Raw genomic sequence first — 15,551 nt, 5'->3', positions numbered from 1 at the left:
TTTTTGTTTGTTTGTTTGTTTTTAGAATTGTGTAAATCATCCATTTTTTGAAGAGAGAATTAAGGTTGCAGGTTGCATGATTAAATTAAGGTGCTTTAAAACTTAGAATGCTTATTCTTATCTTCTGCTATGATTTATGCTATCACAAAAAGAACAATTTTTCAAAGAATTTTCACACTTTTGACTGAGCTATGATTCAGCTATTAAAAATATCTGATTTTGTTACAAAAATGTCAAGTAATAAAGAACTCAGTACTGTCAACGCTTATCTGTGTCAAATTACCTTGAACTTGTGTCTCCTCTTTGTAGTCCAATATTTTTTTCCCATTTTTTTTTTGGCCTGCAGATTATCATCTCCACATAAACAGGCCTGCTGTCACAATTATCTATATGTATGAAGGAAGAAATAATTAACATGAAGCAGAAGGTTGAAGAGACAAAAATGTGTGTGCAGAAAAGAAGCACAAAAAGGACTCTCCAGAGATCTGGTAAACTCTATGGGCTGGTTGAAACCAGAAGAATGGGTAAACTCAGAACTCCGTGTGTCAGCTGAATCCAGGCAAGGGTACTGTATATGTAAGTAATAAAAGCTTGCTTAAAAGGTATTTTATATATTAGTTGTGATCTGGGTCTTCTCAAGTTGATTTTTTAATCGGAGAGAACAGAAGTTAAAATTGTGATCTTGCCATGGATATCCTGATTAGACTATTCTCACTATTCTCTTCCTGTGCAGATGATAAAAGATTGTTATGGGTCTTTTTTTTAATCAAATATATGGCTTACCTTCTTTAATTTAATTATGGAGAACTGAGAAATGTTGTGTGGCTCTTCTTCAGCTTTGCATGTGGCAGTACTAGTACAGCTCTCTGGTCTGATTCTGAATTTCTCAGCAAAATCTGGCAAGAAAATTTTATATCCTGTATTTAATCTAGCTACTTAATAGAACTTGCTCATCCCAATAAATCCAATTTTAAAAAAATTCTATCTTTTACTGTTGCAGAAAACTGCTGCATCAGCTGGTACTTAATTCAAGGGATATGATCTGAAATAAACAGTAGAAAAGGGGAGATGTTTTTTTACAATTTCTGGTGGTTTTGTCATTAGGGATAGAGTTCAGCAGTTTTGAACTAATATTAACAGAGTTTCCTGAAATTGTAGTTGATTTTTAACTGCAGGTTGATAATGCAGACTTACTTCCAATGTACTCCCCTATCTACATGTTACAAGTTAGCATCAGACTTTTTTGTTATTGCCTGAACTCAGGCAATAATGAGTTCTTCCATACTCAGTCTTTCCTCATCTTCACTTCATCCATGAATGGATGGACAGTTGCTAAGGTTTGGGAAGAACAACGGTGCGTTTCAAGAACGAAAGCTTTTTATTGACAGTTTCTTGGCACCAGGGAAGACCATATGTTAAGATTACAAAGGCAAAAACTCGGCAATAAGAAGAGGTTCTTCATTGGATGTCTGTATTTCATATGACTTAGTTTCGCTGCACAATTGAGCTGTCATCTTAGTAATTTCTTCTTTTCATCTTTCAAGCTACTGTTAAAATATCAGTCTGGGAAAATTGAAATATTGTAGAATGGCAACACCTGATAGCTCTGATAATTATTGTCTGCTAAAGCCTTTATGATCCTACTTTTATAATGTACCATGACCTATTTTGTCAGAAATTTCATTGTAGAACTTGTAGCCTTGGAAGATTGTGTGTAATGTACATTTTCAGTACCAAAAATGCCTGTTTATTGAAGTCTTGGATGAAAAAACAGAAAATGTATTTTTTATTGCAGTTAACTGTGAATATGCATCTATATCATATTTTATATAGTTTAGCACCTTATTATTTTCAGCTTAAAACAACACTTTGCTTATTTCCATGAATGTATTATTATTATTATTATAAAGTTTACCACAAATACATGAAGGAAATTGCATAATTCCACACAGTGTTATTCAGCAATGTTCTCACGCTGCTCTTCACATGGATGTGTTTTAGCTACTGGAACAGGAGGCACGCGTTAATGCCCAGAGCTCTTTTACTAGTGACTGGCATGGGGTTGTATGTTAGTCCTTCAAATAGCCTTGTTTTATTGGGCAGATGATTTATTTTTCAAGAGTTTGGACAAGGAATTGGATATTGGAGTGAGTGTAGTGGCACAAGCATATCTGAAGTTTATCGTCCATACTAAATATTTTATACTATACTATACTGCATAGAGTAGTAAGGTAAAATTATTGATGAGTTAGAGGCACACAGATTATTTTTGTTTGGCAACACAACACAATGTGACAATGCTTGCTTCCCAGGGCAAGACAACCCTCTTGGTTAGACTGTTTAAACCCAAAGGCTTTAAATGAATAGTAATGGTATAGATTTTTTTTGTGTGTGTGTGTGTGTGTGTTTGCGTGGGGGGTGAAGATGGAGTGGTAGCAGTGTAATATGAATTTTGCTTTTTGGAGCAACATTTTCATAAAACTGTACACTTGCAGAATAAGTGGAATGGTCTGATAAGTTCAGAAATCTTGTGGAAAACTTGCAAGACTTAGCTTAATAAATCTCTGTTCAGTTTATCTGATACTGGTATGTACAGAATCTTTTTGTCTTTTTATCTTGCCTTCCTACAGAATGTTTTCTAGTTGGAATGTCCATATAGCTCAGTTTTAGCAGCAGTAGTCTTAGAGTTTCTTATTTAACTGATGGTGACTATAGGTATAATCAAGGTCTGTGAAACTGAAAAACATGTCACAGTCAAAAGTACTGCATGAACTATGCATTTCAGGGATAATGTATCTGTTCATTTGCTTGAGTTTCTTAATGTCTCTTTTTGAACTCTATAGTCATAGTTTCATCAAAAATACTGAGGAAAACATTATAGAACCTGATTTTAAAGAAAGAGAAGGAAAGCCTGATGTAGAATGTTTTAGAACATCCAAATTACACCACAGGGCTATGTTTATTAGAGGGGAGGGATAAGAAGGATAGGAAAGTCATGTGGAGAATTCTAGATAATTCTGCAGGTTTTTCTTCAATCTCTTTCAAACTGCAAAGCAAGGACAGTCCTTGCTCATTCCAGCACATCCTGGAGTCGGCTCCTACTCCCATGTGGGCAGGCCGATAGCCTGCCTATGAGAGGCAGATCTGTACAACCCCCCTCTTAAAGCAGTGGAGACTATTGATGCTCTCTCATGGTGTGTACCATAGCTTATCCTAAAAGGGATGTGTATTCACAATCTCAGCTCAGTGAATTAAATTTACTGAAAGAGAGCTATGAGTTAAGGCTGTGCCAAGTGTCCTACCTTCATTTGAAATAGTCTTTTATGTAGTTGTAGCATTTAATTTGTCTATACTAGTTGAAATGCAGATTTTATTACATTTTGTTTCTTTTCAGGGATAACCACCAGTGATCTATTTTCTGTTGTGGGATACTTTCATTGCTGCTCTGTATTCAGGATCATAAATTTTGACCCTGTTCTTTCACCAATAGCAGAAGCAGGAAGTAAATGAGGATAAATGGTAGTGCAAAGTGTGTCCCTGGAACATGATGAACTTCTTCATTGCAATTTTGATAAAGAAGTTTAGCATTGGTTTTGATGAGATCTTTCTTGGTAAGTTAGATGATGGAAGCAAGAATTGTACCATTGAAAAGAGCAATTATTTAAAGGAAGGCTTGAATGTAAGTAGGTATATAAATTCATGCAATTTCACATCAAGGTCTCACTTCTATCTCAAGAGGTGAAGAAAAGTATTTTTTTTCCAAATTTATTTAATATAATAGAATAGCCTTTCCAGGAACACTGTCTTCTAGGATATTTTTAAATGCAACCTTCCCTAGCTTATGTAGTACAGAATTCCTCTGAAAAATCCAGAGTGTCTGCTCTCAAACCCTGTCTTAATTTAGTCCTTGCTTACTCCAGCACATCCCAGAGCAGGCTCCTGCTCCGATGTGGGCAGGATGGTAGCTGTAGCCAGTGACTATGAATAGATAGGAACCACGGCTTAAAGTGTTTTGGGGGCAGAACAAACTAAAATAATGTGCTTGAAGGGTCTACAGAGGGTAGTAATGGGAGCAAACTGTGGAAATCTGTGACCATGCAGATCCAAATGTTGTAGTTTACAAGTATATAAATAAAACACGGTGTGAAGTGATGATGCTAATGAAGGAGGAGGTTCCAGATATGTTCTTCTGCTGGTCTAATTCTTCTGAATTGTGCCAGTTTGGCATTTGACACACGTACAAAAAAAAAAGGAATAAAGACGCACAAAAATTACCTAGAAAATGCAAAACCATTATTACAATTTCATCTTAAAACATATAAGGAAAAAGGTGTATTTTTTATGTAATAGAATCATAGAATGTTGTGCTATTTATAAATCCAGGCTTAGAGCTGGTCAGGTGTGAAAAATTAAAGGGATTAATAGAGAAGCAGTGAAGTTTTTCTTTACAGGATTGAAATTTCATGGTAATGCAAGTGCTCCTAACTTTCCCAGTGGACTTAAAATAGAGAAAGGTAGCTTTAAAAATAAAATAAAAATCTCTGTTTTCAAGTGGCCTTGAGAACAACTCTTTCTTTACTGGAAGAAGTCATTGCATTACCTGAATTGAGTTTATGATGTAATAGAGAGGCTGGGATAATGGATCAGGTTCCTGAATAAGGAGTATAGGAAGGATTGCTTGTCCTTAAGGTGTAATGTAGTTGTTGATGGAATTTTGATGGGATTTGTTAGCAAGATTTAGTGGACTTTCTCTAAAGAAAAGTGATGCAAAAGAAAAGCTTCCCATATTTGCCACTGTTGTAGTATACCTGTCTTCTCAAGGGAAAATCTGGAAAGAAAAGAATAATTACAAAAACCTTAACACTTTTTCCAAGAGATGGCTGTTTGGCAAAGTTGGATACATGCAATTCTCTACAAATTTGTAGGGCTCAGAAGAGGTAATAGTGCATCTGAATCCATGTTAGGCAATCTCAAGACAGAAGCAAGGAATTAAACTCTTGCTATGAGAAGAAATGTTAGTGGGCCAGAAATTTTTCAGTTTATTCTTAGTCAAAGGAGCAGCTCCAGCCATGCTTCATTTCGAAGAAGAATCCATACTTAAATTCAAGAAGTACATGGATGTCTTATACTTTTTCTAGAACATCTACAAGGGTGTTAGATCTCTTCTTTGAAATAAGGTATCACCTATGAGATTCTTGATTAATCAAGTAACTTTAAAATTAATTTAAATAAGTTTAATTATATTAGTTTCAGCTTCCACAAAAAGCAAGTAGGTGTCAATAATTAGGAGAGGATATGAAAACTGCATGTCTCTTTTTTCCTTAGTTGAGGTTGTGTTGGTACAAACAAGCTACTACAATTTTGGAAGTGTAGTAGCTTCACTCTGTAGATTCATTCTGGAAGTGAATCCTCTAGGTTGAGGTGCTAGTAAACAGTTTAAGCATCCTGCAGGTTGGGTCTGGGCTTACCTATGAAATAGGCATGATAAATTGCTGTTGTTTAATATACTATAAAAATAAAATATGGCCCCAAAGAATTTGAAACTGGAATAAAAATTCACTTGCCCAGTGTTGATATATGGTTCAATAAAATATTTTTCGTGCCAGGCTTAGCTAGGACAGAAGTATCATAAGTACATAATTAAAATGCCACATTTTCACAAACTGTATTTTTATGATCACTGAGTAATTTTGTTTCAATATCTATCATATTTCAATGTATTTACAGAAATATTGTGTACCAGGATGGCAACAGCTGAGGGAAGAACTCAGCAAATTGACCAGGCGTAATTTGTCAGTTTTCATACATAAGTTCTGGTACAGTGCAGATGATTAAACATAGGGAGCTCATTACCAGAGAAAGAACAGCTATTTATAAAATCCACGTACTTCAAGAACTAGCAAAATCTGAGCCAAGATTGAAATCTTGAATGTAACAAAAAAGAAGCTACACTGAGAGCAGTACAGGCAGTTTTAAAATTAACCTTGACTAGAACCTGCTGCTCAAATGTTTTGATTTAGCTATGATTTGACAAACTTCCATTTTTCTGTTGATCACAACAGACCCTTCTGTTAACTCATATGGCTTGTTCAAGCCTGAGCACTGAGGAAACTGAATTCTGTACTCCTCTTCCTGTGACTTCTAAGTAATTTTGCTCTGTGAATTGTAAGCAGTGACATGAGTTCAAATAGTTTGGGCTTTGACTTCTAGTCAGGAAGCAAAAATGGTCAGGTTTCTTTTTATTTGTTTGTTTTTAATTTTCCCTTCAGCGCTGATTCTTTTTACTACAAGGCTGTTAAATTGGATTGTGTGCAATTGCTGTTTGGAGCACATGCTGTTCTTTACTAAGAAAAAGATGTCTTCCTGCTGTTTGTATTTTTTCGCACATGTTACTAGAGGAAGCAGGTAATGTATTTGTGTTGATGATGTCCCATGTGTTTCCTTCAGATAGATACATTCAGCCAAGCACATTCTTGTTTGCTTATTTTCTATAACTAAGTGAAGTGCGTGTGAAATTGCAAGGAGCCATGAAATCAATGAGGCTCAAAGAGGCAAGGCTTTACTTAGAGCAAAAACTTTACAATTGGCTTTGCATAAAAAAAAACAAAACATTGCTTCCTTAGAAAGCTACAAATTCCTTAATAGGCTACTTCAAATAAGGTTTTCAAAATGTTTAAGTAATGAACTGTTTTAGTTTTCTATACATCAGATCCACTGGTCTAGGAATAATAAAGAGCACAACAGGTGAATCACTGAATCTTAAAATTATGGCTTTTCAGTAACCTGTAATACTAGAATTTATCCAAAGTGTGGAGTGAACAGCTCTAGGGGAAAGGGCATATTAGGAGGGAATACCTTTATAAAAATGCAGTTGTTAAGCACGTAATAAGAGTACTTGTTAGTTAAAAAAAGGAAGACTAAATTTCATCTTCTGTGGAATGAGTGGTTACAAGAAGCAGAAGATCTGTACAATCCTTTCTTAAGGCAGTGGACACTACTGATGCTCTCTCATGGTGTATAGCATAGCTCATCCTGAAAGTGACATGTATCCCCAACCTCAACCCAGTCAACTAAATTTTCTAAAAGAAGAGGCAATTAAAAAAAAAAAAAAAAAAAAAAAAAAAAAAAAGGCACTTAAGCCCCATTTCACAGAGTTACAAACTTTATATATCTAGTTTTTGCTAAAATTTTGTGTTAGGCACCAATATAAAATAACCAAGAGAATATGGACAATCTTCAATTCAATTACCTTCTTTTTCCTTGTTCTTTTTTCCTAGAACCTTCTTTGGAAGGTATCCTTTCTTTTAATTGTACACAGTCTTTAGGACCCAGAAGACTAATATTTTCTTATGCTTTAATATGCTTCTGAATAAATAATTCAGAAGTAAACAAATTTTGTCCCAGCTTCCTCTTTCATCCAGAAAACTCTAACTCCTTAGCACAGTTTTTTTCAGCTACAGAGCGATATTCACACACATTTAATATTTTTATGGGAGGATGACAGCAGCTGGTACAGGTGTAAAAATATAAAAGATTGAATTTCATTTTAGTGTTCAATTCACTTCATCATCTATTTTATTTTTAACATGAGAATAAAATTGCAGTCATGTATTTTCTCAAAACAACAATAATTTAAAAAAATACATAAAACTAGTTAAATTCATCTTGGTCGTCTGGAAATAGGTGATGCTGAAACCTATTCACTGCTGACTTAACATACTGTTTTGTTGTGAACTTCTATTCTTTTGGGAATCTCTGAGAACAGAAAAATAACAGAGTAACAGCTAGTGAAAGCCTATAATAAACAGGTCAGAAAGCCATCTGTAATAACCAACTTTCAAGTTGCCATAGAGTGTTGTTTTTTTCAGTGTAACAAGGAGATGGCTTACAGAGAGGAAAGTTCATCTTTGCCTTCTAACAGGCAAACAGTTTTAACAATTCTATTAGGTGAAAGAAGCAGCACATTTTTTTGTACTTAAATGGACTACCCATAATGAACAAATTGCAACAAATGTCACTAATTCCATCTTACTATTCTCTTGAACAAAACAAGATAGTCTCTAGTGCACATTTGGCTAACTGTGAGAAGTACTCTTACTGATTTCCACTATATTCTTCTGTTTCTGTATGTTCACACCTTGCCTAAGCAAAGAGCAAAACTATGAGGTAAATTTACTCTGGATTATCACCTGAAAGCAATCTGCTGAAGCTGAATAGAAAAATAAAGGGTTCTGTATTTTAGGTTTGTATTTTTGATTTGCATAATATAAACTGTATTTGGACTGATAGGTTTCATAGCAGAAGGAAATACATGTAGGAATGAAAGAAAAATGTAAGAAATCTTAGGATAATTGAAGCTGAAAGTACTGGGCCACTGAACTTCCATCTGTGAAAATAAATGACATTAACAGGTGAAATCTTTAGTTACTCCTCACATTAAATTACATAACATAGAAATTGGAAGATGTCAAAAAAAATATCAAAAATTCTTTACCAGCCTCTGCATTTGTAAAAGCTTCCTTTCCATTTTATAGCCAGTAGAAAAGCAGAAAACTGGAAATCAGTCACATGAACTTTCTGTTGATTTTGACTGCTGTGAGATACTGAGGCATGTAAGAGAACCTTCTGAATTCTCATCAGCATCTTTAGTCTGTTAATACCTCTTTCTCTCACATCCATAATCACTGTTCCTACCCAGAATTCTTTATGCATGAAATTTAATGAACATTTTGCTTAGTTCATAGACTTAGTTACCTATTCCTATGCATCTTTAGGAAGACTTCTGAAAGTTTGTTCTGCCTAGAATATGTTTGTTCACTTGGCTTGACTCCTAACTGTATCATGCACAAGAAATTAGTTCCCGGCCCTAAATTCTATGAATGTGTTTCTCTGTAGCGTTTAGGTATAGTAAACACTTAAACTAGGCCCAACATTTATTTTATCATTATTTATCACATCAAAGCAGTTATGGCAGTTATAATTTGTAGAGAAGAATCAGTTTGTTGTACTGTGTCTATTCTCTCTGTGCCTGAAAGGAACTAAGGTCAATAAAGTCAATCCCACACAGAACCCCTTAGGTACAGTCCCTGACATTTGGAAACTGCTGTTATTTCTCCTAATGCTTTGCAATGAGTGATAAAATGAATAAAAATAACACAAAAGGGGGCATTTGAATTGTCTAAAGCTGTCTAATATATATGAGGACTTGGTATTTGAAATTACCTGTTGAATACTGCGGGCATTAAATGTGGTGCAAATGCATTTAACGTACCTGTATTTCTCATAGAGGAAAGGCTAGAAGATAAATTGAGATGGCATTGTGACTGCTTGTAAATTTTAAGGAGTAGGGAGAGGGGAATTTTGTGCATTATTTATAGAATAAATATGAAGTTATGGAGTAAATCTTACCCCACAAGGACGAATTAAACGGAGTATTTTGAAACAACGGTAGAGAAGTGTTTTTGGAATGAAATGCTGGTTTTCCTTGGAAGTTTCTTTTTTAATGGAAAAAATATGCCTGTGTAAATAATTTTTTTTTTTTTTTTTGGTGTAATATCACTTAATTACATCTGTGAGATTTTTGTTTCTGTTACACTGGCTGAATTTCTTAGTCAGGGTCTTCAATTGCTAAGCAGAATTACTGCTATATGATGCAAAGAAATGGGTATGTTAAGTTTTTGGACTGTTGATTTGAAAGCAAGAATCATGAAACAAAAATGTGTTTTCAGTACCACGCTTTTTAAAATCTGACTACAGCTATACAATTGAAGTACATGTGATCAATTCATCTTTGACTGAAAACACCCTACTTTGGGGCAAAAGCAATTGATCTTGTACAGCTCTTAAGTACTGTCAGTCATATCTTGTTTTGTTCTATGGGTTTGCCATAGTTTCTGCAGAATGGGTGAAAGTTGATATGGAACTGTCATGTCATGCTGCTTCTCAGCAGGGCATCACTATTTTGTTCAACACTGTAAGAAACCCAACAGACAGCAATTCAACTGAATCCTGGAATAAGAGTAATGCAGGTGTTGTGCATAGACATGAACCGAAGCAAAACAAGAGTAGAGAACAAGGCTTAAATTTCTAAGCATGCACATAACCCTATTTAGCAGGTGATATTTCCTCAAATACAGCAGTTAATTTCAGATACCAAAGTAAACAAAGCAACATTTATTTTTACTAACCTTCTCTGCATATCATCATTAATGCACAATTCATGCATCACAACCAAACAGATTGCAACAAAAATGGAATCTAGCATTTGTTAGTATATCTTGTTAAAACCAGTTTTCACCCTGAAGAAGATTAAAAAAATCAAAAGTAAAAAACAAAACAAACAACAAAAACAGTAAGAGAAAGCCTTAGGAGTTTGATCTTTGCATTCTTCTTGTACATTCCCACTTTTTTTTTTTTTTTTTCCTGAAGGTAATACATTTTTTACAAATTAAGAAACAATTGGAGGTGACTCATATCTTCATGTTTCACTGAAATCATTTTTTTCATCCTGTTCTAATATTTTTGCTGGTAATAGATAGTTTTAGTGTAATTAGTATTATTTAATCATACTAATGATTTAATATGTAGACTACTGTAATGGTCTCCCAGTTAACATGCAATAATTTCTATTGATGGGAAAGTCCACTGAAGGCTGTGTTCTAATTTCAGCATCAGTCATAAAAACAATGTCATAAAATAAAGCTAAAGAAAGTAAGTCAAGGGATGGAGATTTAAGGTGTTGTATAGTATATTCACTTTGATATTTATTATAATATATTATAGGATATTTATTATAGTTTATTCACTGTGATATTTACCTTAATAACTTGGTTCCTGAAGAGCCACAGGACTACAAAATATCTGGCATATTCAGGTGTCATGTATTTCCTAACATTAGAACATAATTTCCTGAATTTAAAAATAACCATTGACAGATCTGTGGGGAAATTTGCTTTGGTAAGGCATTTAATACACAGTAGTCATCAATTTACTTAGTAATGTAATTAATAGATGTAAATTTATTTTATGGGAAGGATAAGAATCCTCTGTGTAAAAAATGATGTGAAAATGTCACTTTGAGGTAAACAATTTCTTGGAAGCACACAGAACAATTCTTTTTAAAAGTAGTTTTTGAATTATTTGCAAACATTCCAGATAAGAGGAACAATTACAAAATGCGACTGAGTTGTATTTATTTAAAAATAAATGTTACCTTCCAGCTGAGATGACAAAATTATATTCTGGACATTCAAAGAAAGGGATTTTAAGGATGTGATGGGATTTTTTTTTTTTTTTTGTCTGCTAATACAACTTATTTACTATTGCAGGTCCCTTTAGATGGTCTGTATTCAGTTGGAGTTTGTATTTGACTTTGGTGTTTATGTAAATTACTTAGAAGTACCTTTTGTAAATTACTAATGCAAATGTAAACACAGATGTGGATCCGTGGAAATGTAGACAATTACCTGAATTCTCACTCTGATGAAATATCAAAGTATGATTATACAAAATGTCATATGAATGCTGTTTTTGTATTTTAGTCAGATAATATTTCAGGATGCATGTCCTTGCCACCATCTGTAGAAGGTCTATACAACTTTCTCAGTTTTATCTTGTTTTATTAATGCAGCATAGTCTTTAATTCTTCACCTAGCAGCACTGTTCAGGAAAACTTGAACTTTCTGAATGACTAAAATTTAAATGAGTTTAAAACTTAATTGTCTACTTTAAATGCGAAGCTTGTTTACCTCACTTGCCAGGCTGTTTGGTTCAATAAGTTTGTAAGGTTTAGACAACCCTTGGAGAATTCTAAGGATGCAAATTCTCCATGAAAATGTATGCTGTTTAATTAATTGGTGCTTAATTAAATGATGGTTAATTAATAGGAGAAAATTATTAATGCTTCCTCAGAGGACTGAGATAATGCTACAGCCAAACGTTCTGAATTTATCCACTACAGGCAATGTCGGAGGGAAAATCAGAGCTCCTAATTGGGTTTTTACTACTTGGGCAAACATTTTCTTTCAGTACTGAAGAGCTGCAATTATCCTTTTTTTTTTGTTAACACACCATATATATGTGACTTATAAACAGATAACAAACTCTATAAATCTCCCACCACTTGGATGCCTCATCCTGCAGCTTTGCAAGAGTTATACAAAAACTTTTTTTTTTTTTTTTAAAGGGTTGGGTAGGTGGATTTTTAACAGCATTCTGGCATAGGGAAACACCATTCCCAAGTTTCCCTTCCACCACTTAAATTCAAGTAGGAGTGAACTTCAGATGCTGACAATTTAAGGGCACCCATGTAGCACCACAAGGCTAGCAATGGTGCTTTTGCTGCCTTCCCTGAGGAGCAGGACTTATCTTGGGAATTAAGTGCTTTTTCTGGCATTCTCTGGAAGTTCTTTTTCCACTGTGGAAATCTTGAGCTGGAAATATTGGCCCACTTCATGGGGTATTTAGCCCCTGTGGAACTATTATGCAAGCTCTCACCACTGATCTTTGATTTCTTCCCTTGGGTGGTGTTTGACCTACTCACATTGGCTGTATATGTGCTCATCCTCCTATGCACCACTAGCAGTAAATTAGCTTGCCAAAATCCTGACAGAAATGTGCACCAATTATCATGATGTCTGGGAAGTTGTGAAGGAAGAGCTCAGAAGCTAGATCAAAAGAGCATGTAGAGTGTTCTTGTGGTATGGCTTGCAGATGGTGCAGCATTTCTTAAATTTGTCTTTGACATGCTCAGACTTACCTGGTTATCTTCCATAACTAAAGACTTGGTACAACTATTTTAGTATAAACATGATATAATTCAAGAAATTTCTTCCCTCCCTCTCCCCAAACAAACGAATAATAAAAAAACAAAACATAGTTCAAACCATTTACTTGAATATGCACATGAACAGTACACATAATGTTTGAAAGTCACAGGATAAGCCTGTGGTTTATCTTAGATTTGGACCAAAAACTGTCTTATCATTGCAGGTTAATCAGGTTTCATTGAGCTTGTTGACAAGCCTTTCTGTAAAATGTAAGAAATGAAAGGAATTATTGGAAAGGCCCAAAAATTTGTTCTCATTAGAAGTCCTCTTATTCTTTAGTATAGGAAAAGAAAAAGTGTCAGAATCAACTTCTGGATACCAGTAATTTTGTATCTGATTATTTTTCCCCTTTTATTGACTCATGTACTATCCATTTTTTTCTACTTTTGTTTGTGCTGCTGCTTTTTTAATTCCCAATATAGCTTAATTCTGAAACCTTTTATAAGATATGCTATATCTCTTGGATAAAATGATTGGAAGTGAATTTTGCATTTGAAGTAAAGCCGTGATATTTATTTTTATGATAAGATTCTTATTTTCTGGCTCAAAATATAAAGCTCAACAAAGTATTGGTGACACCAAGAAGGAGTTCTGCTCTATTTGCCTCAACTAGAAATGTTGCACAGTATTATTATGATTTAAAAGGTATTTGACATTTCCTTTTCAGTAGTGTCATATTTTTAGTTTTTACAAATCCAGTATGTAAACTGTACAAATGTTCATGCTGCCTCTGTCTTAGTTAAAAAGGCTGTGATTATCCAGTATTTTTTTCCTGTGTGTGTGTACACCCATCTGCACAGAAAAAAACTATTTCAATATACATGTAAAAAGTCTGTTTTAGTAACATTTATGGCAGTATTAGAGCTTTTTTAAGATGACATTCAATATGTCAATGTGATGAGCAGGAGGGGAGAAGAGAAAAAGATTTTAATACCATGAACCATGTGGCTGAAAAGGATAATATTGTGAATGGCTGATCCCAAAATGATATGAACTTCCAATGAATAACAAAATCTGAAGAAGATACTAGATTTCAACTTATAAAAGCTTTGTTGGAGTAGAATTTTAAAGTAGTGAAATCACAGTAAGGATTAATGTTCTCATTCCATAACTTTCAAATTTGACTGTCTGAATGCTACCTCTATTCTCCTGCTTATGTGTGCAACACAATGTTTAAATTGATTTTTTTTTTCCTTTTCATAAGTTAATTTGCATCACAGAAATAGGCAATCTAATTTCAGTGAAAGATGTTGTGAGACTTCCATGCAATACTGAAAAGACAGATTTATAAAGTTAGAATACAATTATATATTAATTTGAAAATATTAAAAAATAAAGATTTACCTATAAGACAATTACATTAGTTTAGCAGAAGAAATAATTAGTACTTTTATTAGAATGAATAATGAAGCTAGTAGAAATGAATATAGATGTTATCACTTGGCTTCCATTATTTCCCTGAGGCAAACTTCTGTGACGTGCACTGCGTACATCTTATCTGCATTGCAGATTTCTATTACATATTCTACTCTTGTTCCATGTTTGGGATTCCCAGGGATCTGCAGCACTGATCACAGAAGACATGAATGTTTTGAGTGTTCATATATACGAGTAAATACGAGTAAAAATGTATAAAATTGAAAGTTAATTTAGTTTGTCAGGGTAGCAGACTAGATAGACCATGGGATCATCACTCTTCTAGATACAATATTTTACTGAAGCTGAACCACATGCACATGAGATGTACATGTAGGTCAATTTATTCTAAAACAGGTATAGCAAAACCCAAGAAAAGAATAAATACATGTGCAAGAAAAAGCCCAGGTGATTCTGGTTTTCTTTTTTTCTCTCCTTTTCTTTCTTGTCTTTCTCTTCTCTTGAGATGTGCTGAATGCATAACTTTGATATCAACTAGAACTTCAAGGAACTGGAAATTGGTGGAAAATAATGAAAAAATCATAACTGCTACATGCTTCTGTGTTTTCATTCATGGAGAATTAATCTAGTAATCAAAACTAGTAGAAAGGTTTTCAACTACTACTGGGGCACTATAGCAAGAATCTGCGGATGTGAAGGGCATTATGGCCACCAGTTAGTTTTAAAGCAATATTTACATGGGCGAATTGGTTTGATACTCTTGTGTTTTAATTGTGATTAAGTATTTACATTGAAAGATGCCAACTAAAATGTTAGTGGCACAGCAGCCATTATGTTCAGTATGACAGTGATGGTTCAGTATCAGCTGTATTGGTGAGCTAGAAACTGATTGAATGAATTGAGGTGCTGAATTGAATGAATAGGTGCTGTTGGGTCACCTGGACAGGTTTTCTTTAGATCATTATTTTATCAAAGACATTCTAGTATTTTCATTCTGGCAAGGTTTCTTTTCATCCTTGTGTCAAGATTTCATGTTTTCTGTGTTTGACTAAGCTTAACTGACAGAAAACAAAGCTCATTGCTTCCTTAGCTATCACTCATAGTCACTTGTAAGGCTGAATTGCAACTAGAAAAGGGTAATAACAACAATAAAATTGCAGAGTGAATTTACCATGTAACACAAGACTATTTTCTTACAACTGTGCATCTTTCTGAAAGCAAAAGCTGTGGCAAAAGCCAGTAGGTATTAGTTGTCTTGAGCTCAACTGTGTTCTCCATTGGTGCCACAGTCATTGCTTCCTAGCAGCAACCTAAGCCAAGTGTTTATCTGCAACCAAATGTATCTAA

General features: G+C 34.3%; 1 long non-coding RNA gene across 2 annotated transcripts in view; it reads left to right on the top strand.

Moving 5' to 3' along the window:
• Window positions 1-353: 353 nt before the first annotated feature.
• Window positions 354-15,551, top strand: part of LOC137856123 (uncharacterized) — a 56,320-nt gene continuing 41,122 nt past the window's right edge. For both annotated transcript variants that reach the window (XR_011096211.1, XR_011096212.1), the window contains exon 1: window positions 354-576. This is a non-coding gene — a long non-coding RNA (uncharacterized lncRNA). The remainder of the gene's footprint in view (window positions 577-15,551) is intronic.

The sequence above is a fragment of the Anas acuta genome, chromosome 4, assembly GCF_963932015.1.
Source record: "Anas acuta chromosome 4, bAnaAcu1.1, whole genome shotgun sequence".
In the NCBI taxonomy this organism is placed as follows: domain Eukaryota; kingdom Metazoa; phylum Chordata; class Aves; order Anseriformes; family Anatidae; genus Anas; species Anas acuta.
Note: the sequence above shows the minus strand (reverse complement) of the source record. Positions and strands in the feature narration are given on the sequence as shown.